Below are 26,062 nucleotides of genomic sequence, written 5' to 3' on the forward strand. Positions count from 1 at the left end.
CACCCCTACCATAACTTCACAGGCGCCTCACAACAAATAGAGTATCATGAAGAAGTACAATATATTCTATCCTTTAGTTTTTAAAAAGCGATAATTAAATATATTCTAGATTCATGACACGAAACCCAAAATGTTTTTATTCTATTTAAATTTTGGCAATCATGGCATACAGCGAAAAAAATGTCAGCATTGGATTAAGTTTAAGTCCATCACTTTTCAAAGAGTAGAAATACCATGGATCTCTCAGTTAGTGGTGGGCAATATGACCGAAAATTTATATCACGGTATTTTTCCTTCATATCATGATAACGGTATTATATCACGGCTTTCCAACATGAAATGGGGTCGTCTTTTCAAAACAGGATTCTGGCTCTGTTTGTTCTGTGTTGTAAGTGTACGCAGTTTAATTGTGTTCTTTTATGCCTGTCTGAATGTTTCCAATGCTTTTAATGTTTTAATGTAAAGCACATTGAGTTGCCCTCGTGTATGAAATGCGCTATACAAATAACGTTGCCTTACCTTGGTTTGACCATAGACACTTACCTATAGTGATGTGCAGCCTGTGTCCAAAACAGGGTAGCCTGTTGAGCTGCAGTGCTCTAACCATGTCTGCCTGTTGAGCCGCATTTTGTAATAACGGTGCATTTTGTAATAAACGTCCAAAATGTAATAACTTTTTCATTTCATTTTGTAATAAGCCGCATTTTGTAATAAACTGCCCCAACGTATTTTGTAATACATTTTGCTGCATTATGTAATAAGTTATTACATTTTGAGAAGATTATTACAAAATGCGGCTTTATTACAAAATGAAATGAAAAAGTTTTTACATTTTGGACGTTTATTACAAAATGCACCGTTATTACAAAATGCGGCTCAACACTTGCCCCACTGTCCGTCGTCATGCACACCATAGGGCCCTTTGAAATCTGTTTTATTTTTTCCAAATTCCGTTTTTTAAATTTTTAGAATTCCATTTTTTACCCTTTAGACATATTTTACCAGCATATAGTGTGTGCTTTTTGTGTCAGTGAATAACATGTCCATTAATGAAATCCTTACATTTATTGATGCAACACTCTGTTTTTCACATGGCTTTTGGAGGACAAGTGGTCATCACACTTATTTTTATGTTTCCATTCAACAGTATGTTGGCAGAATTTGCTAAAAGCATGTCACCTGACACAGAGAAGTCATTTGGAAACTGTTCAGCTCTGTATTGTAACGGATTGGTTGTTTGGTGTTTGCTAGGGTTAGTTATTAATTAGTTCTGATGTTGGTTAATTAGTTGATGTTCAGTTTTACGTGATGTCAGTGAATGTGTTGACCAGGATAGCAGGCTTGTGATTGGGTGATGGAGAATGGAGAATGGTGTGTGTGTGCGTGTGTGTGTGTGTGCATGTGTGCGTGTGTGTGTGTGCGTGTGTGTGTGTGTGTGTGTGCGTGCGTGCGTGCGTGCGTGCGTGTGTGCGTGTGTGCGTGCGTGCGTGCGTGCATGCGTGCATGCGTGTGTGTGTGTGTGACAGAGAGCAGAGAGAAGGAAAAAGAGAGGCTGAGGAATGAATGAATCAGAGCCAGGTTCGGAGCAATTATTTCACCTGTGTGCTCATCGGGGAAAAAATATGTTAGGAGGCATGTGCTGCTCAGAGTCCAGTCATTATCAACATCGTGTATTGTGAGGCTGATATATGGCTCGGTGGTGCGGCTGGACGGACCACAGATCAGCGGTGTTTTGGCTCGCTGTTTCGCTTTCTGCACGCCGGTAAATGTTTACTTCCTCGAGTAAGCGGCGTCAGTGACTCCGTGTCACCGGCCTTAAAAGTGTATGCGCGTTCACTTGTAAGTAAATCTCCCACATACAACTACTTGGCCCAAATGATGTGAAAACAACGCTTTACCGCAGTAATTACGGTATTTCAAAATCCATTTCGTGGCAACATATTATACCGGTGACAGTGATGATACCGGTTTACTGCACACCCCTACTCTCAGTCCAGTTCAGTACATGCCACAACCATCAAGACTGCTGGGAAATCCTGCTGACTTCACAGTTATCCAGAATACAATCATGGACACCATTAACAAAGAGGACAAGCCACAGCAGGTCACTCCAAAAAAGGCTGGCTGTTCACACAGAGCTGTATCGAAGGAGATTCATGGAAAGTTGACATGAAGGGAAAAGTGTGGTAGGAAAAGGTACACAAGCACAAGCAGGCTGTGGCTCAGTGGGTAGAGTCGGTCGTCTATCAATCGAAAGGTTGGAGGTTGGAACCTAGCTCCCACAGTCACGTGTCGAAGTGTCCTTGGACAAGACACTCAACCCCACACTTCTCCCATTGTTGTTCAGCAGTGTGTGAATGTGTACGAATGAGAGGTGAAGAGTGGAGAGGCACAGAGTCCGAGGTGTTTGAAGTCCAGTGTGTAGTTTCTGCAGTCTGTGATGGTTTGGGGTGCCATGTCATCTGCTGCTGTTGGTCCACTGTGTTTTAGAGCACACATTTCTATCTGCTGGCAAGCTTTATGAAGATGCTGATTTCCTTTTCCAGCAGGACTTATCACCTGTCCACCACACCAAAACTACCACTAAATGGTTTACTCATCATAATATTACTGTGCTTGACCGACTCACCTGGCCTGAACCCTAAAGAATCTGAGGAATACTTGTCAAGAGAAACATGAGACAGACTTGACCCAAACATTGGACAATCTGCTATCAAAGCAACCTGGGCTTCAGTAACACCTCAGCAGAGCTAAAGGCTGGTCGCCACCGTGCTACGCCACACTGATGCAGAAATCCATGATGAGCGAGCCCCAACAAAGTACTGAGCGTATAAATGAACATACTTCTCAGAAGTTGGACATGACTGTATTTTGAATCCCCAAAATGTTGAAAAGTTGTATTTAAGTGAGTGACTTATGTAAATCCTGCCTAAGATCCAAACATTGATTTTCATCAGTAGCACTAGTTAAAGGGTGCAGGTGAGTTAGGACCTTGCATCTTTGTCCAGTTATCTTCCAATCATCAGTCTTCACAGGTTTTTTTAATTTGCTAGCAGCATAGTCAAACCATACTGAACCGTAACACATCTGGGAGGAGAGTCTCGCTCCAGCATTCCTGAGCAAAACGGTCTGAAATATTTGCTGGCTGAGAGAGACTGAGAATAGTCGAAGAAGGGTTAACAGGATGGAATTAAATATTCTGACAGGAACAGGCAGATAAAAAGCAGCATAGCAAAGACAGAGAGACAGCTGTGTTTCATTCTCCTCACTCATTTTTGCTGGCTCTCTTTTTCTCTGTTCTTTAGTTTAATCTCAATTGAAACTTGAATTCTCCTCATCCAACACTGTTGTCACTGCACAAGTAAAAAATGACATCCAAGTTCTGTAGACTACATTTTCAAAGACAAGAGCCAGTTTGAAATATTCTATTCCCTGTATAAGCACAAGGTCAGTTTTGAAACAGAATCAATTCATTTCATCTCATTTCTTCCTGGTGAATGAGAGAAAGAAACTCAACGGATCGAAGGAAACAGGGGAGAAACTTCTGAGCTAACTGGAGAGCAGGAGAGATCCCGAGTTACCTGGTGGTGCAGGTGTGTAAACTGTGAGCCCGTGGACTCAGAGAGCTCCCACTGTTCAGGAGTAGGACTTGGTAACAACAGTACTTCAGGACCTTTGAATCAGAGGATATCAAAATGATCCAGTAAATGACGGGCTACCTAAATCATGCCGTGTGTGACTTTGAAGCACCTAATTTCTTGAGGCATTCAAATCACCAACCCCACTTCATGAAAACCTAACCATCCCTTTGATATGTTTCATAATAACACTTTTGGAAGGACCATTTTCCCATCCCTCTGCCACTTTGCATTTAACCCTCCTGTTATGTTCGTTTCTCTGGAGCAGCAATAATGTTCCTGGGTCAAATTGACCCGGGGCATATTCATTTATCCAAAAGTGTCAGAACCCCCCAAAAATCCCTATTCACATTTTTTTAAATCTAAGTTTTAGCACCATTACTAACCATTTAAATCAATAGTCCATCAGTGTTCTTTAATTCTCACAGATCATGGTTCAATGAGGAGAACTCACTTGTTTTTCATTCAAATGAATGTAAAAACGTTTTTATTATTGGAAAGCCCTAAATATAAATACAATAGTTTTACATGACATAGATGTTTGTTTGTTTTATTTTACTTCTTTTTTATTATTATTCTTATGAAGGGATGTTGATAAATAATACCACACCTCTACTGTCACATGCTGCCCAGATTTCTACGCTGCATTTAGCTGGTTTGGCATATATTGCCTAAAATAGACTTTAAAAAGGGTCAATTTGACCCGCAACATAACAGAAGGGTTAATAATTGGGCAATACATTTCTGTTATTTATCATTGTTTTCCATACTACTCATGTATGTTCACTAGGGCTGTCCATCGATTCAAATATTTAATCACGATTAATCGTATGATTGTCCATGGTTAACTAGCGGTTAATCTCAAATTGATTGCACATTTTTTATCTGTTCTAATTGTACCTTAAAGGGATCATTTTCAAGTTTTAATACTCTTATCAACATGGGAGTGGACAAATATGCTTTTATGCAAATGCATGTTTATTATTATTGCAGCAATCCAAAACAATGACAAATACTGTCCAGAACAATCACCACACAACATCAGAGGTACTGCATGCTCAAAAAATATGCTGAAAGAGCATTTTGACCTGAATGTAGCATTACTTAGTAATTTATTTATTTTATTTAACCTTTATTTAACCAGGTGAGTTAATTGAGAACCAATTCTCATTTGCAATAACTACCTGGGAAATAACAGTAATACTACTGTAAGATGAGATTTATTTTGTTCTAAGTATTTGTATCATTGAGTTCTTTAACAAAGTTCGAAATACTTCTATTTCATATATTGCACTGCCTCTTTAAGGTTGCTCAGGGTGATATGGTTTTGAGTTGAAGTGAAGGTGTCACATGTGTTCGATGTGCTGTTGCCCTACGTTGATGAAGGGTCATTAAAGGCATCACGACGCACAGCAGAAGTTGTCCCGTGCTCTTTCTTCCCCACAGCCCTTCAGAATAATTAATGAAGATTCTAGTTAACGCTGTTGAAGTTTAACAGTTCTGAAGAAATTAAACAAGTTACAGCGTTACACTACCACCATGTAACATCCAACTAACTAAACATCCTGTATTTATAAGCAGCTCAACACAAAGGGATTGAGCTCATGCATCACAACAACAGACGCATTGTCCATGCACCTCCGTCACATCGACAGTACAGGCAGATAACTTTGGTCTTGTCCAGAGAACCATCTGGCAGAGCTTTAAAGCTGAACATTCAAAACATCCTCTTTATTCATTTCTTCTTGTCATCCACAATGTCATGTTACTGCTGTATCCATTCCTGATTTCCCAACCTACGGGGCGGGCCGAGGGTCACACACAGAACGTGCACGCATTAATCGCGCGTCAAATAAATGAGTGGCGTTAAGGAGAATTTGAGTCAACTCGTTATTATGGCAGACATTCTGAGTCAGCTAGATACAGTTAATCTGGGGTTTGTACCTGCTGAGATAATCCAGGTACTTAACCTAAAAAAGTGTGAGATCCCAGAGAGGTCCAATTAACAGATTCAACCCACCAACTCCGGCCCTGCACATCTGGCCAATGGCCAAAAGTTGAAAACATGCACACACACACCACAGTCACCCGTGACATAAAAACAGGTTTGGAGCATTAATACATTTGGACATTGGAGTATTATAATTGTATTATTATGAAAATGACAAAGAGCCATCAGAAGTAACAATTCACTAAGCTTCTTCATTGACTAGACAACTGTGGCTCAGTTACAGTCAAACAAGGACACTACAGGTGCTTCAGACTCCTGGGCTCCATCCCTCAGCAGTAAAGGCTTTGAATATAAAACTGCATACATTTGAAACAAACATGTCAGCATGTCCTTAGAGGGATAGTTTGGGTTTTGTGAGTAAGGTACTCATTAATACCTGTCAGGAGAAGACAGCTGAGAATTTTGATATGGAAGCTAAGCCATGTACAGCTACTGCAAAGGGCCACATAGCTTAGCTACTTCAGTGGAGTCTGCAATTTTACAGTACATTTAAGTTCAAGTGTCTGCTATGCATCCTGGCTGTGTGAGTATGAATATGTCACTTTAAATAGATTCACTCCCTCCAGCCACCTTGATAATTATAACCCTCAAGACCCTTGTGGTGGAGTGGCAGCATTTTGATTCTAGTCTTCTCCTCAACCATGGACCAAAACTAAATCAAAGCTCATCCTAAAGCCTTGTTTTCCAACCCAGCTTCAAAAACTACAACCAGTTTGATTTGGTATAGTTTAAAGCCCTCCTGGCCCATACTCTGAATTTAAAGCTGAATCCTTAGAGATTTTCTAATGTAGTCTTTAGTACAGAGGAAATAATGATTGTAGGGGACTTTAAAAATCCATTTGAACATTGGTAATGATAGCCTTCGCATTTTATCCATGACTTCATTGGACTCCGCTCGCATCACGTATGGCCCTTTTCCACCACACAGTTCCAGCCCTACTCGACTCGACTCTACTCGACTCTACTCGACTTGACTCTCCTCGGTTTGGGTTTCTTTTCCACCAGCCTGAGTACCGTCTTAAGTTGGGCGGGGTCGTCACAAGCAAAGGAAAGCAAAAGAAGAGCAAAAGAGAACTGATGTTGTTTTTTTAAAAATGGCGGGTTTGATTCCTGTGTTGGGTGTCACGCTCATGACTCTTCGGTGACGACATTCTCTGACCAATCAGTGGCCTGCAGTCCTTCAAGGTCACCTTTTAATACCGGCTCAGCTCGCTTGGAACCAGAGCAGAGCAGGTACGAAAAACTGATGTCTGACAAGAGGTACCGCACCCGTGGAAACGACACACAAACCGACTAGAGTGGAGTCAAGTTGAGTAGAGCAGGGCTAAGACCGGCCGGTGGAAAAGAGCCATTAGAGTGTAAACAAGTAGGGAAGTCCCAGTCCCGAACTTAACTATCAGATTGAAGTCGATCTGGGCATTTTTTAATGATCGGGGTAATTGATTTTACCTCAACCATTCACATCAACTGTCACTGAGCACACAACTTCAACTTTACTGTAGAACGCACATGCCAAGCCTGCCAAATTACAACAACAACAACAACAACCATTTTACTGCACCATACGGTAACTCTCCAAAACACACACCAAAAACAGGACAGTCTGTTACTTTAGCATGAGCAACCTTGTGGCTAAAATGTCAGCACTGTGGAAACACGTTAACATATGCAGTTTGATCGTTAGCAGTAGCAGTAGAGGTTTATCACCACTATCAATTTGATACCCCATCTACAACTAAACATGCTACAGGATTTACAAAAAGAACAGAGGAAAGGATGTTCCGTTGAAGCAACTTGAAAATGAAGGATGAGTACAGAGCGTAAAGGCCAAAAAAATGACAGAGAAGGTCGTTGAATTCTTTATTTGGCCCATATCTGTGGCAGAGAATGGCGGCTTTGCCATCTTTTTGATCCACGGTATCTCTGCTGCCTCTACCGGATACCAGAGCTGTACAGCAAAGAACAGGCATTTGGAGTTCTGACATACACTATATTACCAAAAGTATTCGCTCACCTGCCTTGACTCACATATGAACTTAAGTGTCATCCCATTCCTAACCCATAGGATTCAATATGATGTTGGTCCACCTTTTGCAGCTATTACAGCTTCAACTCTTCTGGGAAGGCTGTCCACAAGGTGGAGGAGTGTGCTTATAGGAATTTTTGACCATTCTTCCAAAAGCGCATTGGTGAGGTCACACACTGATGTTGGTCGAGAAGACCTGGCTCTCAGTCTCTGCTCTAATTCATCCCAAAGGTGTTCTATCGGGTTCAGGTCAGGACTCTGTGCAGGCCAGTCAAGTTCATCCACACCAGACTCTGTCATCCATGTCTTTATGGACCTTGCTGTGTGCACTGGTGCACAGTCATGTTGGAAGAGGAAGGGGCCCGCTCCAAACTGTTCCCACAAGGTTGGGAGAATGGAATTGTCCAAAATGGTTTGGTATCCTGAGGCATTCAAAGTTCCTTTCACTGGAACTAAGGGGCCAAGCCCAGCTCCTGAAAAACAACCCCACACCATAATTCCTCCTCCACCAAATTTCACACTTTGCACAATGCAGTCCGAAATATACCGTTCTCCTGGCAACCTCCAAACCCAGACTCGTCCATCAGATTGCCAGATGGGAAAAGCGTGATTCATCACTCCAGAGAACGCGTCTCCACTGCTCAATGGTCCAGTGGCGGCGTGCTTTACACCACTACATCCGATGCTTTGCATTGCGCTTGGTGATGTATGGCTTGGATGCAGCTGCTCGGCCATGGAAACCCATTCCATGAAGCTCTCTGCGTACTGTACTTGGGCTAATCTGAAGGCCACATGAAGTTTGGAGCTCTGTAGCAACTGACTGTGCAGAAAGTCGGCGACCTCTTTGCACTATGAGCCTCAGCATCCGCTGACCCCTCTCCATCAGTTTACATGGCCTACCACTTCGTGGCTGAGTTGCTGTTGCTCCCAAACTCTTCCATTTTCTTATAATAAAGCTGACAGTTGACTGTGGAATATTTAGGAGCGAGGAAATTTCACGACTGGATTTGTTGCACAGGTGGCATCCTATGACAGTTCCACGCTGGAATTCACTGAGCTCCTGAGAGCGACCCATTCTTTCACAAGTGTTTGTAAAAACAGTCTGCATGCCTAGGTGCTTGATTTTATACACCTGTGACCAGGCCAAGTGATTAGGACACCTGATTCTGATCATTTGGATGGGTGAGCGAATATTTTTGGTAATATAGTGTATGTCCCATGTCATCGCTGAGCCTCTAGAATGAGTTATTCTGTTTCACACAAATGGAGTGAGTAAACACAAATCATTCTCGCGAACAGTGCGATCGTTCGCGTCTCTTGTGAACGCGACATTATACTACCACCACTCCTTCTCAGCTCCATCAGTTTGTGGAGGATGCCACAGGCTCACTGCGAGCTAGTGCTGACTCAGTTGCTCCTTTTAAACAGAAGATGCTTAGATGACAGAAGCTAGCTCTGTGGTATAACGCTGAAACTCGTGAGCTGAAGTAAATGTCTAGAAAACTTGAAAGAATGTAGCACTCCACCAAAACAGCTGAAACTTGTTTACTCTAGAAAGACAGTCTTAATAAATATAGGCAGGCCCTGCGGCATGCTGGAGCTGCCTCCTCCTCCTCCCTAATAGAAGAGAGTAAAAACAATCCCAGATACCTCTTCAGACTGTAGGCTGACATTCAGTGATGGCAGACCTGTGTCAGGAGACTCCCTCCACAATATGTAAGGATGACATGACTGAATACCATTATAAGAAAGAGTAAATACGACTTGCCTCTTTGGGACACCACTGAAAAGTGGCTTTTAAATCAGAAGTAGTTAAACCCAGACCAGTAACAGCAGACAGAACACATCAGATCAAGATGTGTTCAAGGCTTTAATAAGAAAAGGAATGTTATCCTCTTAAAGAAGCACCATGCAAATCACACGCACATCATCTCTTGCAAAAGCTGTAGCTGAAAGGTAATATCAGAGCACATTAACAGGTGTCTGGTTCTCACTCTGTCTTCACACAGCAGGAAAGAGCTCCCTTTCTCTACTTTTACCACATACAATCTTATTCTTCAACTTCTTTTGCACCATCACTGCCTTCTAGACTGAAAACCTGTTCTGACACTAAAACCTCTTCCTTCATGTTTTTACAGAGCAGGTCACTTAAACTGCTAAGTGCCATCATTCTCCTCAATGCTGTTATTAACTCTTCCCCAGCCAGCTTTATGTCATCTTAGAGGATGAGAAGGAAACCAGAAACAGGAAGTAGCAGACAGCCACATATTATTATTATCATTCCATCAGTCCGAGCACAGATTCCAACTTAACTATACCTGTCATCATCACCAGAGCAAAGTGAACAGTGGAAACATCAAGACACATAAATACTGTGCAGGACATCTGTGGAGTCGTTTATGTGGTATTTGACATTCAATATTTATAGTTGTTTGAAAGAAAGTCTGTATAATTGTAAGGTTTATCCAAAGTAGGCATAGTAGAAACTAACAGTGATGTTTTCCAGAAACAAAATTGTTCAATTCGACTAAAAAACCTATCAAACACATATGCACATAAAGTTCAACAGATGAATTGTTGGCAAGGCTGGAAAAACATTTAGACAAAACAAGTCTGATTAGATCCATCCCCACAGACACTCATCACAAAAGGTCCACTAACCTGCTGGAAGAAGACTGAAGTGCATAATACGCTTCCCTACTCTGGAGCCAAACATCTGCACTCCCGCTGAACAGTGCGCACAGAGATGCTGAACCCGGCGGGGAAACGCACGAGAGAGAGCGCGCATCTGAATCTGATCTACTCTCAGAAAGGCATGGTTTTATGTTTTTCTTCATTCCACAACCTCAAATGCTGGAGTTATTTTTAGGCACTTCAGTCTATACACGTGGCTGTCTTCAATCTATAAAGCAGAGTTCGAGCAGCATCTCGCGGTGAGCCTGAACACAACACCAGAGCTCTGTTTTTATGGAAACTGCGCTTCTTCGCAAATCATACCAAAAAGACATACTCTATCACTTACACTGTCATTTGTGTGTTCACTTTCAGATGCAAGTACACTGTGTGCTGGACACGGAGCCGTGGGGCTCACCGAGCTGGAGTACACACATCTTGCCACTGAAGTCGTGACAGGTCACTCTGCGTGTGTGTAACCCTCCAGCTCGCGCCCACACGCTGACTGGATGCACTCACAGTGACTCTCTTCAATCCCCTTTAACTGCATGAAGCGAAATCTGCTGCCACGCACAGCAGCCCTCTCCGCCTGCGCAAAACGGGGTCAGGAAACACAGGTCTTACCCAGCACACCTGTGGCTCCAAGTGGCCAAATCACAGCCTATGATACCCAGTCTGAGGGCACAACAGTATCAACAAACACAAAGCATACCCACACCCCAGAGTCAACGAACACCTACCGAGCTGCAGCATGGACGTCTAGAACCGGAGCTTGAGTGGCGCGGAGCTGGAAGCTGTGCATTGATGGAGGAGCTGCTGTTTATTTATCAGCCGGTTTGCGCACACAGACACTGCCGATCCATAACCGGAGCGCTCGGTGCAGCGCCGCCTCCATCTACTCCAGCAGGGGAAAAACACGCCCACTGTGTGTGTATAGGAATGTGCGTGTGTTTGTGTGGTATCTTATTTTTTTAACATTTAATTTGCAGAGGCGCAGACAGGATTTGAGACTTTGACTTGGACTGCCATCTAAAAATAATTCTGAAGAATAGGTAATAAAGGATCGAAATAGATCAGCTGTAGACCCAAAATATAGAAAAAAACAACATGTTATTTGTAAAGTGGACTTATAAGCAGTCAGTTGACTCTTCAAGTTTTGTACCATCATCCCATTTGCACCGCTTGGGGGGTTTGAGCCTCAGTTTAACAAGACAGAAAAGGAGCACAGGGCAGTGACCAAACCATTGTCATGAAATGCATCTAGTTTTGGTGTTTTGTGCATCCACCCGTCCATCCACTTAGAGGCCTCTGCCACAAAGCAGGATTCTTGGATGGGGAGGTGACTTGTGGGTTAACCCTTGGTAGTTTTCAGTCTACAATTTCAGGATTTTGATCTTGATGAATCTCCACAGTAGCTGATGCTGCACAGCTGGACGGCTCATCTCTCTGCTCTGCAGGACTGAGAGATACAGAAAACCATTCATCCCTGCAGCCATTAGGTTTCATAACTCTCTAGCCAAAGGGGGATGAGCTGACAGACACCTGAATTACTTGTTTTTATGTTAATTTTATAATTTCATCTGACCGACACCTGAATGTCCCTTCGGGGATTAATAAAGTACATTATATTCTATTCTGTTCTATTCTATTCTATTCTGTTCTATTCTATTCTATTCTGTTCTATTCTATTCTATTCTAAACTGCTCTATGCATAAGAAATGAACCTGTACAAAAGCTCCACCCACTGACCATTCGACTCCCCTGTCTCAAGCTCAGTGTGTAAAGTATGAGGGGGGAGGAGTGTCTGTGTTTGGAGGTCAGCAAAACCCCTCAGCCCCTCCTGATAGTTTATTTACATGAGATGTATTTATTGTGCTTTATTCTGATTTCATCAACAGACACCCATTGAAGCACTAAGCCTTTTACTTTCTGCACCAGAAATATAACATATGAAACTATCATACATGCAACCTGACTACAATAAAAAAAAACATGAGGACGTTTAAGAGAACATAAATATTATAGTCTGTCTATTTTAGTGAAATAATTAGCTCTGCAGCCCGTTGACATGAACATGTTTACAAATGCCAAGAGCTGCAAACAAACTGCCCAAGCTATCCTTGGTATGTTGAATTAGCTCTGCAGTGCAGTCATCTGATCCTCCTCCCTCTGTGACCGTTGTTGTTGTATATTAATGTCACCAGAATTCCTTGGCTCCAGACGGACAAAACTCTTAATCACTATGTCTGCTAGTGAGAGCTGTCAGTTAAACCTAAACCAACAGTGCATTTTTGGGGATTTGCTGGAATGACTGTCAGGGGACAGTTCCAAAATCTGCCATACTTTTTTTTAAATTTGAAAAGTGTAGAATCTCTGTCCTCATGATCCGGACTCATCCCAGGTCTTCAATTACGGTCACAGCACTCACTGTCTCATAAACAAAGGCACAAGGTAGCCTTCAGCTGTCACTAACCCTAATTGAAATCCATCAGCAACGAAAAAAGATGCTCGGGGCTACTGCTCTCAGTGATGAGGAAGAGAGCAAGGATGTCCCGCTTAGCTGTTTTGGCCCCAGATCCCAAATCTGACTTTCCATTTAGGAGTTTTGATCTGATACTTGTATTTAAATAAAAGAGCTGTATGATTTGTTTTTGTTGTTATTGTTGTTTGTTTGTTTTGATAATTTAATCATCAAGATAAAGAGAAAGACACAAAAAGTTATTGTTCGGGAATTTTTGGAGAGGTAACTTGAGGGTCTCATTTCTTACCCTTATTGTTCCGTATTAACAGCCTCAGTTTAACCTCTCTGATACTGGGATTTCACTCCTTTGTGAGTGTATACTTACATCCCTGTATTGTCTGTTCTGAGTTGAGAAATAGAAATACATATTGTTAGCAGTCCTCCACCATCTCATGTTTCCTTATAAGTTATCAAACTTCATATATATCACAAAGTTGTCCAAGAGGCAGTGTGTTTTAAAGCAGTGTTTATGTCTGGTAAAAAAATAAAGGTCTTCACCCTGAATGTACAGAGCAATGCTGAGGCTAACTGCACATTAGTGATACATTTGTGATGCAATTGTTTTGCACAGAAACTTTGCCATCCAATTTCGCTGTACTTATTGCAATAACAATAACTGTCTATCTATCTGTTACTGAAAAATAAAGTGCATTGCATGAAAATGGCTGCAGTGGTTGGGAACGAAATGGACTGTGTTTATACTGCTCTTCTAGTCTTCTGAACACTCAAAGTGCTTTTACATTACATGTCGCATTCAGCCATTTTCTGCAGATTCATACTCTGATGGCAGAGGCTGCTGAGTAAAGAGCCCATCAGAGTTAACTAATCCCATTCACACACTGATAGGAGAACACCAAGGGCAGTTTGGGGTTAAGTGTCTTGCCCAAGGACACTTTGAAAAACATACAGAGCTGGGGAATTCATTCACAGATAAGCTTGAGTATTTTGTAACCATGCCTGTGGGGCGGCTGTGGCTCAATGGTTGGATGGAGTTTAATTGAGTTTGTCGTCTCTCAATCGGAAGGTTTGAGGTTTGATCCCAGGACCCTCTGGGTCTGGTACTTGGGAAGACACTTAAGCCCTAAGTGCCCCCAGTGTGTAACTGTGCTATCAGTGTGTAAATGGGATGAGTTAATACTGAAGGGCTCCTTACATAGCAGCCCCTGCCATCAGTGTTTGAATGTGGTTTGTCACGACTCTCATCAGCCACTGATTATTGCAGAGAGGCTCAAGTTCAATAAAAGAAATCAGGAAGACAGTGAATCTGTTGAATCACAGTGTTTATTTAAATGGTTATCTGAACACTGTGAATTTGGATTTTGACTTAATGTTACCTTAAGTGACAGACTGGGCTGTAGTTTACTCAGTGAGGCTATTCAGAAAAGATGACCCCTTGTGAGGCCATCCTGACGCTGAAAAAGTCCTCAGAACTATGTTCAGCAGCCTGAAGAGCAAAGCAGCAGCAAAGTGCATTAACCCAAATGCATAAGTTATTCTAGGAGTCCAAGAGCAATACAGCAGCTGGAAAACCATGATATGGATGTGGAAAAACTGGGCACCACCAGGCCTCAGAGTGCCGGTGTAAGGACTTAAGACTTCAGAAAATGTGGAAAAAAGGCAGAATTGAACGTGCCTGAAAAACAAACAGTACAGTGACATGAAGAACAGTGACTCCCAAAGAAACAAAATTAAACTTGTTCATAAGCTGGAGCATGAACAGCATGAACCACAAGACTGTGAGTTAGATGATGAGGAGACGGCGTGTTTTTTATCTTTCATGGATAATAAAGATGGACATCGGCTCACCCCTGCTGGGGGACAAAGCAGTGCAGTAAGTAGACACAGGAACATGTGTGTCCATGGTCTCAGAAGCTGTCTGCAGGAACAAGCTGCAGCACCTTACATTGCGAAGGGCCAACTTTAAGTTAAGTAGCTACACTAGTGAGGCTATCACAGTGTTTGAGGATGTGACAGAAAAAGACTTCCACTGCACATCATTCCAGGAAACAGCCCAGCTGAACTGGCAGGAAGTGTCCATGATAAATGGGCACAAGCCCATTAAAAGAGATGTAGAAAAAGCAGTCCAAGTCGACTGTCAAAGCAGGAAGCACCCAAAAGTGTCATAGAGATTGACCTGCCCCCAATGGCATCTGACCAAAATTGAGGGAGGCGTGACAAGTGAATATCGGAGTACTGGAACCTTTGAGCACAAGTTCCAGTCATGGGAAAATATGTGACTTCAAGGATCTGTGGTGATTTTAAGGTCACTGGACTCAAGAACAGTATCCATTACCACTCATCAATGACGTATTCTCAGGTCTGACTGGACAACATATCTCCAGAGTCACAAGAACTGTGTACCACAGTCAGAACACAAAGGGCTGTTCAGGTACCAAAGGTTCCTTGCTGGGATCACCTCTGATCCAGCACTTTTCGTAAGGGCCACAGACCAGTTTCTGATTGGGCTGCCAGGGGTCCAGTGTTATTTGGATGACCTGCTTGTCAAAGGCCCTGATGAGCACTCACCCTTAAAGAACTTGGACGCCTCTCAACAAAGACTGGAGGAGTATTGACTCAGAGTTTGAAAGGACAAGTGTGAGTTTGTGGAACTGTCTGTCAAATACTGGGGCATGTCACTGACAGTATTGGACTCCACAAGGTGAAAAGTTATTGTGGAGGCTCCATCACTGCTGCATGAGCTTCTGAACAAAACCAAAACATGGAAGTGGATGGATAAATCTGAGACAGCATTCAGGGAAGTAAAGATGGCTCTCTCTCAGTCTAAGGCTTTGACCCACTTTGACCCCTCGGTACCACTGCAGCTGGTATGTGACACCTCACGGTGTTGGGGCAGTGGTGTCGCACATCATGCCTTTAGGAGAGGAGAGACTGATCGCCTTCGCGTCAAGAACATAGCGCAAAGCCAGGCAGAGCGTGAAACACAGGTTGAGTGTGAAGCACTGATTGCAGTGTTTGACATGAAGAAATTCCGTCAGTGCCTCTTCAGGAGGAGATTCACAGCACTGACAGATCATCAACCTCTCACCTCTATCTTTGCTCCTCATACAAGCATTCCTTCACTTGCAGCCGGTTATATGCAACAGTTTGCTCACCAGTATGACAGCAAGTACAGACAGTCTGACCACCACAAAAATGTTGACTGGCTCTCCAAACTTCCATTGCCTGTCACACACATGGAACAAACACAAGCTGAGATCTTCCAGAAGTATCTGCTGCTCCAGTAACCCTTGCAATTGAGGCAGAATAATCCCCTGGGTTCAGCCTGGGAAATGAAGTACCCTCTTAACCTAGGTTAGGCAAAAGTTTTTCATTAAGAAAAGTTTGTTAAACTTGAAGTATTAGACAGAGATCCCACAGAGAAGGCTAAGACATTGAATTGAATGTATTTGTTTAAAACAGCTTTTAAAAAAGAAAGAGGCGGAGGCTTACAATCTTTTCTTCTTCCTCTGTTTTAACATTCTTTCTCTGTGTTCGAAGTTTTCATGCTCACGATCATCTGTATTACTGTTATGCCTTACAAGTTTTTGAGCTCTTAGTTTCTTACTTAAAGATGTATTTTCAGCTACAAATAACCCAAAGCCCTAAGACCAAATTCCCACTGATTCATTTAGTAATGCACTCAGATATACTGAAGTTAAAGTAGAAGCTGTCAGAAATATAAAAACTCAAGTAAAGCACAGATAATCCCAAAAACATGCTTCAGTACTGTAACACAGAACAAGACCAAAGACACTGAGCACAGTCTGCAGAAAAGTTCAGCAAAATCTCATTCAACTGCATCATGACTTTAAAAACAGGCCATCAACCAGTTAGAACAGTTCTACTGATCCATGTGAGGGGAACGCTCTCACTGTCAAGTCTTTAAACTTTATTCTTGAATGACGACATGTTGCAGTTCTTCATGCTTACCATGTGTTTTGATCATGTACTGTTTTTTTATTCACAAGTACACTGACTCCAAGAGGGAGAGCAGATGTTGTGAAGGAGTGCTGGCACCATAGACTGTATAATACATCAACACTACTCTGTGACGTCATCCATTTGAAGCTGAGTATTGAAGCATATCGATGGTGGACGCCGTTTTGGAAATGCTAACTCAACCTAACTTTTGATCGACTTAGTAAGAAGCGAAGAGGTGGAGTTGAGGCGGCCTATAGCCTCCTCACTAATAGCTACAGTGTGTCTGACTTTCAGTGAAGTCAGCCATGCCCTTAAAGGTGACATATCACGCTTTTTTCATCAATATATATTGGTCTAAGAGGTCCCCAAAACATGTCTTTAAAGTTTATGCTCAAAAAAACACTTTGAAATCAGATTTTGGTCTGCCTGAAAAACCCTCTTCTTCAGTCCTCCTCAGAACACTCTGTTTTCTCTCTGACCACGCCCCCTCAGGAAGTGGACGTGCCTCGGCTCTCAAGCACGTTGATCTAATGTTTACATGTTGGCTGAATATACACGGCTGCTCACAGATCACGTTACTTCAACCCTCTGAATCTGATCCAGAATCTGATCCAGACGGAGAGGCACCTGTAGCAGGACCTTTCTGAAAGATTGGTCACAGATTTAATGTTTCTTGTTGTTTTATTTATCAGTATGTAGACGTGTGTCTTGGTACACAGCTACGAACATGTAGCTATGTGGCTATGCTAACTAGCGCTAGCACTTATCCATGATAAATAAAAATCATCCACTAGATCTTCAAATCTGCAGACGTGGGGAGTAAAACCGACCTCTGCCAGAAAGGCAGCAGGACCTTTTATGAAGGATTGGTCACAGATTTAGTGTTTCTTGTTGTTTTATTTCTACAGCTACAGCTACAGCTATGAACATGTAGCTATGTGGCTATGCTAATTAGCGCTAGCACTTATCCATGACAAATAAGAATCATCCACTAGATCTTCAAATCTGCAGACGTGGGGAGTAAAACCGACCTTTGTGTTTATTAAGACAGCCTACAACTAGCATGCCTCCCTCCTAAGCTCCTTGTTAGCACACATGTGTGCAGGTAATGAAAAACAGAGGAGGGATTCAGTATTATTTTATACAGTCTATGGACTGAACAAGCTCCGAGCTCTGACTCAGTTACAGACCGGATATTGTTGTTACGTAACAAAAACACTGAAGTCTGAAACGGCTCGTTTCACACACATTTACAGAAAGGTGGAGAAATCAGAACAGGGGCAGAATGGAATCTTTTCATTCTCGGGGGGTTTGTAGACATGCCAGGGAAACATATTTCAGGTAAAGAACCATTAAAAAGTCAATTTTGCATGATATGTCACCTTTAAATACACTAAACTCTTACAATATATAAAAACAATTGCTGTAAAGATCTGCTTTTTTCTGAATGAGTGTGTGTGTTGTCTCTGATGACTCTGCAGCCCCAAGTGGACGCTCCATGAACTGCAGCTTTTAAGACCAGAAGTTGCTGCTTGGTTTGAACCCAGAAATTGCACCCTTTTTTTTGTCTAAATTGAATTTCTCCTTTTTTCTACATTTGGACTTTGACTAACTAAACTATATTAATTCTATTTCTCTTAAATTCGACTTCATTGTGGAAGTGCATTGAAAAACTTCCTCTTGTCATTATTTGTACTCATCCCGGTCCGAATGATCTTCTGTTGTAGTTGGTAATGAAGAAGGAGTTGGAAGCTTCAGCTTCAGCTTCAGCTTCAGCAGGTCTCACTTTAACCAGCTCCTGTCCAGTCACCAACATGCACCACCTCACGATGAGAGAAACACAGAGCCAACAGCAGGGAGGAAGAACAGTATAATTATATGAATAAACATGTAAATAATATAACAGTAGTGATCATGGTGACTCCTCCCAAATAGAGAAGAGTTAAGTGGATTGTTTTGGTAATTAGGCCCTCATATTTTCCAAATTATTGTGTTGATTTGTAGTGAAAAAAACAACCATCAATTAAGTATTTGCATTTTTTTCACCACCAAATATAATGAACAATAAAAATGACAGCATAAAGCAGTGGAGACACTATTAGTTAGAAGGGGCTAACAGTCTAAAGTATTGGGTTTACTCTCCAAGAACTAAAGTGTTTCACATTTTTGTTTCATTGGAAGATTGCACTACTTCTGTTAAAGAAAACAAATTAGTTTCAATAGAACTTCTAATCTTTAAATTCAAATCCTCTCCTTCCTTACGACCCAACATCAAGACAGGATCAGATCCAGCCTCATTTGGAATGCAGGACTCAGTCTGATCTCATCTTAATCCACCATGAGCAGAGCACTTTACAGCATTTAGCAAGTTACAGTGGCAAGGACAAACTTCCTTTAACAGGCAGAAACCTCCAGCAGGACCAGACTCATGTTAGACACACATCTGCTGAGACCATGTTGGTGTTGGAGAGAGGATGATGAGATGTGACAGAATCCTACAGGCTCAGACACACTCTGATGAAAGAAGCAGCACATTAAAGTGAAACATGTTTAAAACAAATGTTTAAAATTCAAATTAAAGCCACGTAAGAGAAAAAGGTTCTCTCTTAACTTGAAATACTGCTAACAACAGATTCCTGTTCATTGAACTCTGGTTTCACAGCAACAACCTTTAAAGTGTGCTGCTCAGGGACAGTCTTACAATGTGAGGCATTTCCAACCAAACATTTGCTTGAAATGTCATTATTTTAATTTGAGGAATGTAATCAATCCTTGTTGCTGTGGGTTTTCTTTAAGATTTCCCAGAAAATGGTGGCTTAATGTACAAACTGAAATCAGCTCTCCTTCAACAACAACAGTTTTACTCTTAGCTTGTTCCTTGCTTTGATGGAATAAACCTCGTAACAAGGATCTCTCATGTTCATGGAAACACATCTTTTGTTGTGTGTTTGAAGAGTTTACTTTCTGAGCTCCAAGTGTTTACAGAGCCGGGCAGGCGAGCCCCCACCAAAGAGCATCGAGCTTTGACATGGATAACAAACTGGACTCACTTCTGATACGTAAGGCACCCTGTTTTTCCATCCACAGAGATGTTTACCAGCAGGTCTTTTTCTTTTCATCTTCACTTGTTTAATTCAAAGATTTAAAGTACTGATCAGTCTCATAGAGGTATGTTCCTGGACATGATGCATCAGAGCCACTACTGATAGGCAGTGTTGTGAGAAGCGTCAGAGTTGTAGAAGCTTTCTAAAACATCAGGGTGATTTAGTGGAATACTTTGGCCCACCAAGCATCCTTCATAGAAATGAATAGAAGCTGTGGTAATAGCTCTTCTGATGAATCCACTGTGGCTACAGGTTTCAGTACATCTGCAGATGGAGCTCAGTCATATGACATACAGCTCCACTTCTGGTGGAGTGAACAAGATGCTTTCTGCTTCTTCTTCTTTTTTTTTTCCTTTTTTTTGCTCAATAAATCATTGAGTGCTCTTAAAGACAGTTTTGGCACATTTTATACATGGGAGTGTCATCCAGAGGGGCCCTTTTTTTTTTTTTACATTTTGTACATTTGAGGGACATCCAGGGGGGGCCTTGTTTACATTTTATACATTGGACGGGGCATCCAGGGGGGGGCTTTTTTACATTTCATACATTGGACAAGCATCCAGGGGGCCCATTTTTAAATTGGAGTGGCATCCAGGGGGGAATTTTTTTACATTTTATACATTTGACGGGCATCCAGGGGGGGCTTTTTTTACATTTTATACATTGGAGTGGCATCCAGGGGGGGGCTTTTTTTTACATTTAATACATTGGACGGGCATCCAGGGGGGGGCTTTTTTTTAAATTTCATACATTGGAGGGGCATCCAGGGGGGGGGGCTTTTTTACATTTTATACATTGGACGGGCATCCAGGGGGGCCTTTTTTACATTTCATACATTGGACGGGCATCCAGGGGGGCCTTTTTTACATTTTATACATTGGACTGGCATCCAGGGGGGGCTTTTTTCCATTTCATACATTTGACGGGTTTCCAGGGGCGCCCTTTTTTACATTTCATAGGACAGGAATCCAGGGTGGCCCTTTTTTACATTTCATAGGACAGGAATCCAGGGTGGCCCTTTTTTACATTTCAAAGGAGGGGCATCCAGGGGGCCCCTTTTTTCATGTCATAGGACGGGCATCCAGGTGGGCCTTTTTTAAATTTTATACATTGGATGAGCATCAAGGGGGGCCCTTTTTTTTACATTTAATACATTGGACGGGCATCCAGGGGGGGCTTTTTTTAATTTCATACATTGGAGGGGCATCCAGGGGGGGCTTTTTTTAATTTCATACATTGGAGGGGCATCCAGGGGCGAGCTTTTTTTACACTTCAGAGGACAGGCATCCAGGGGGCCCATTTTTTTCACGTTATACATTGGACGGGCATCCAGGGGGGGGGGGGGCTTTTTCACATTTCATACATTGGACGGGCATGCAGTGGAGGCCTTTTTTTTTTACATTTTATACATTGGACGGGCATCCAGGGGGGGGCCTTTTTTACATTTCATACATTGGACGGGCATCCAGGGGGGCCTTTTTTACATTTCATACATTGGACGGGCATCCAGGGGGGGCTTTTTTACATTTCATACATTGGACGGGCATCCAGAGGGGCCTTTTTTACATTTTATACATTTGACGGGCATCCAGGGGTGGCTTTTTTTACATTTCATAGGACAGGAATCCAGGGTGGCCCTTTTTTACATTTCAAAGGAGGGGCATCCAGGGGGCCCCTTTTTTCATGTCATAGGACGGGCATCCAGGTGGGGCCTTTTTTAAATTTTATACATTGGACGAGCATCCAGGGGGGCCCTTTTTTTTACATTTAATACATTGGACGGGCATCCAGGGGGGGCTTTTTTAATTTCATACATTGGAGGGGCATCCAGGGGGGGGCTTTTTTTTAATTTCATACATTGGAGGGGCATCCAGGGGGGCCTTTTTTACATTTTATACATTGGACGGGCATCCAGGGGGGGCTTTTTTTTAATTTCATACATTGGACGGGCATCCAGAGGGGCCTTTTTTACATTTTATACATTGGACGGGCATCCAGGGGGGGCTTTTTTTCCATTTCATACATTGGACGGGCTTCCAGGGGTGCCCTTTTTTACATTTCATAGGACAGGAATCCAGGGTGGCCCTTTTTTACATTTCATAGGACAGGAATCCAAGGTGGCCCTTTTTTACATTTCAAAGGAAGGGCATCCAGGGGGGGCTTTTTTAAAATTTTATACATTGGACGGGCATCAAGGGGGGCCCTTTTTTTTAATTTAATACGTTGGACGGGCATCCAGGGGGGGCTTTTTTTAATTTCATACATTGGAGGGGCATCCAGGGGCGACCTTTTTTTACAATTCAGAGGACAGGCATCCAGGGGGCCCATTTTTTTCACGTTATACATTGGACGGGCATCCAGGGGGGGGGGCTTTTTCACATTTCATATATTGGACGGGCATGCAGTGGAGGCCTTTTTTTTTTACATTTTATACATTGGACGGGCATCCAGGGGGGGCTTTTTTACATTTCATACATTGGACGGGCATCCAGGGGGGGCTTTTTTACATTTCATACATTGGACGGGCATCCAGGGGGGGGCTTTTTTACATTTCATACATTGGACGGGCATCCAGGGGGGGGGCTTTTTTACATTTTATACATTGGACGGGCATCCAGGGGGGCCTTTTTTACATTTCATACATTGGACGGGCATCCAGGGGGGCCTTTTTTACATTTTATACATTTGACGGGCATCCAGGGGGCCTTTTTTTCATTTCATACATTTGACGGGCTTCCAGGTGGGCCCTTTTTTACATTTCATAGGACAGGAATCCAGGGTGGCCCTTTTTTTTACATTTCAAAGGAGGGGCATCCAGGGGGCCCCTTTTTTCATGTCATAGGACGGGCATCCAGGTGGGGCCTTTTTTAAATTTTATACATTGGACGAGCATCCAGGGGGGCCCTTTTTTTTACATTTAATACATTGGACGGGCATCCAGGGGGGGCTTTTTTTAATTTCATACATTGGAGGGGCATCCAGGGGGGGCTTTTTTTTCACGTTATACATTGGACGGGCATCCAGGGGGGGGGGGCTTTTTCACATTTCATACATTGGACGGGCATCCAGGGGGGCCTTTTTTACATTTCATAGGACAGGAATCCAGGGTGGCCCTTTTTTACATTTCAAAGGAGGGGCATCCAGGGGGCCCCTTTTTTCATGTCATAGGACGGGCATCCAGGTGGGGCCTTTTTTAAATTTTATACATTGGACGAGCATCCAGGGGGGCCCTTTTTTTTTACATTTAATACATTGGACGGGCATCCAGGGGGGGCTTTTTTTAATTTCATACATTGGAGGGGCATCCAGGGGGGGCTTTTTTTTAATTTCATACATTGGAGGGGCATCCAGGGGCGACCTTTTTTTACATTTCAGAGGACAGGCATCCAGGGGGCCCATTTTTTTCAAATTATACATTGGACGGGCATCCAGGGGGGGGGGGGCTTTTTCACATTTCATACATTGGACGGGCATCCAGGGGTGACTTTTTTACATTTTATACATTGGACGGGCATCCAGGGGGGCCTTTTTTACATTTCATACATTGGACGGGCATCCAGGGGGGCCTTTTTTAAATTTGATACATTGGACGGGCATCCAGAGGGGCCTTTTTTAAATTTCATACATTGGAAGGGCATCCAGGGGGGGCTTTTTTTCCATTTCATACATTTGACGGGCTTCCAGGGGCGCCCTTTTTTACATTTCATAGGACAGGAATCCAGGGTGGCCCTTTTTTACATTTCATAGGACAGGAATCCAAGGTGGCCCTTTTTTACGTTTCAAAGGAGGGGCATCCAGGTGGGGCCTTTTTTAAATTTTATACATTGGACGGGCATCAAGGGGGGCCCTTTTTTTTAAATTTAATACGTTGGACGGGCATCCAGGGGGGGCTTTTTTTAATTTCATACATTGGAGGGGCATCCAGGGGCGACCTTTTTTTACATTTCAGAGGACAGGCATCCAGGGGGCCCATTTTTTTCAAGTTATACATTGGACGGGCATCCAGGGGGGGGGGGGCTTTTTCACATTTCATACATTGGACGAGCATCCAGGGGTGACTTTTTTACATTTTATACATTGGACGGGCATCCAGGGGGGGCTTTTTTACATTTCATACATTGGACGGGCATCCAGGGGGGCCTTTTTTACATTTCATACATTGGACGGGCATCCAGAGGGGCCTTTTTTACATTTTATACATTGGACGGGCATCCAGGGGGGGCTTTTTTTCCATTTCATACATTTGACGGGCTTCCAGGGGCGCCCTTTTTTACATTTTATAGGACAGGAATCCAGGGTGGCCCTTTTTTACATTTCATAGGACAGGAATCCAAGGTGGCTCTTTTTTACATTTCAAAGGAGGGGCATCCAGGTGGGGCCTTTTTTAAATTTTATACATTGGACGGGCATCAAGGGGGGCCCTTTTTTTTTAATTTAATACGTTGGACGGGCATCCAGGGGGGGCTTTTTTTAATTTCATACATTGGAGGGGCATCCAGGGGCGACCTTTTTTTACATTTCAGAGGACAGGCATCCAGGGGGCCCATTTTTTTCACGTTATACATTGGACGGGCATCCAGGGGGGGGGGGGCTTTTTCACATTTCATATATTGGACGGGCATGCAGTGGAGGCCTTTTTTTTTTACATTTTATACATTGGACGGGCATCCAGGGGGGGGGGCTTTTTTTTACATTTCATACATTGGACGGGCATCCAGGGGGGGCTTTTTTACATTTCATACATTGGACGGGCATCCAGGGGGGCCTTTTTTACATTTTATACATTGGACGGGCATCCAGGGGGGGCTTTTTTACATTTCATACATTGGACGGGCATCCAGGGGGGCCTTTTTTACATTTTATACATTTGACGGGCATCCAGGGGGCCTTTTTTTCATTTCATACATTTGACGGGCTTCCAGGTGCGCCCTTTTTTACATTTCCTAGGACAGGAATCCAGGGTGGCCCTTTTTTTTACATTTCAAAGGAGGGGCATCCAGGGGGCCCCTTTTTTCATGTCATAGGACGGGCATCCAGGTGGGGCCTTTTTTAAATTTTATACATTGGACGGGCATCCAGGGGACCTTTTTTACATTTTATACATTTGACGGGCATCCAGGGGGCCTTTTTTTCATTTCATACATTTGACGGGCTTCCAGGTGCGCCCTTTTTTACATTTCATAGGACAGGAATCCAGGGTGGCCCTTTTTTTTACATTTCAAAGGAGGGGCATCCAGGGGGCCCCTTTTTTCATGTCATAGGACGGGCATCCAGGTGGGGCCTTTTTTAAATTTTATACATTGGACGGGCATCCAGGGGGGGGCTTTTTTTTAACATTTAATACATTGGACGGGCATCCAGGTTTTTTTTTTTTTAATTTCATACATTGGAGGGGCATCCAGGGGCGACCTTTTTTTACATTTCAGAGGACAGGCATCTAGGGGGCCCATTTTTTTTACGTTATACATTGGACGGGCATCCAGGGGGGGGGGCTTTTTCACATTTCATACATTGGACGGGCATGCAGTGGAGGCCTTTTTTTTTTGACATTTCATGCATTGGACGGGCATCCAGGGGGGGCTTTTTTACATTTCATACATTGGACGGGCATCCAGGGGGGCCTTTTTTACATTTTTTACATTGGATGGGCATCCAGGGGGGCCTTTTTTACATTTCATACATTGGACGGGCTTCCAGGGGGGCCTTTTTTTACATTATATACATTGGACGGGTATCCAGGGGGGGGCTTTTTTCCAATTTTTAAATTGGAGTGGCATCCAGGGGGGACTTTTTTTTTTTTTTACATTTTATACATCAAAGCTGTGATTTGTAGTCAGACGGAGTCCTGAGGACATGCTACACTCAAATTCATGCTAGTTTTCCGTGACTACCAACCCTAGCTTTAAAGGGACATCCAGGGGGGCTTTTTTTTTACATTTTACACATTGGAGGGGCATCCAGGGGGGGGCTTTTTTTCAAGTCATAGGACGGGCATCCACCAGGGGGGGGGGCTTTTTTACATTTTATACATTGGACGGGCATCCAGGGGGGGGCTTTTTTTTTTTACATTTTGTACATTTGACGGGAATCCAGGGGGGCCTTGTTTACATTTTATACATTGGACGGGGCATCCAGGGGGGGGCTTTTTTACATTTCATACATTGGACA

At 43.0% G+C, this 26,062-nt stretch overlaps 1 protein-coding gene across 2 annotated transcripts in view; it reads right to left on the bottom strand.

Annotated features, from left to right (window-relative positions):
- Positions 1-11,222, bottom strand: part of cemip (cell migration inducing hyaluronidase 1) — a 138,339-nt gene extending 127,117 nt beyond the window's left edge. The window contains exon 1 of one of the 2 annotated variants that reach the window (XM_034680589.1): positions 11,089-11,222. The gene's annotated coding sequence lies outside the window, so the exon portion shown is untranslated. Of the gene's footprint in view, positions 1-10,336; positions 10,488-11,088 lie in introns of those variants that run through there. The other variant, XM_034680590.1, reaches the window with a different exon arrangement.
- Positions 11,223-26,062: the final 14,840 nt, after the last annotated feature.

This window comes from Notolabrus celidotus, chromosome 3, assembly GCF_009762535.1.
Source record: "Notolabrus celidotus isolate fNotCel1 chromosome 3, fNotCel1.pri, whole genome shotgun sequence".
NCBI lineage: Eukaryota > Metazoa > Chordata > Actinopteri > Labriformes > Labridae > Notolabrus > Notolabrus celidotus.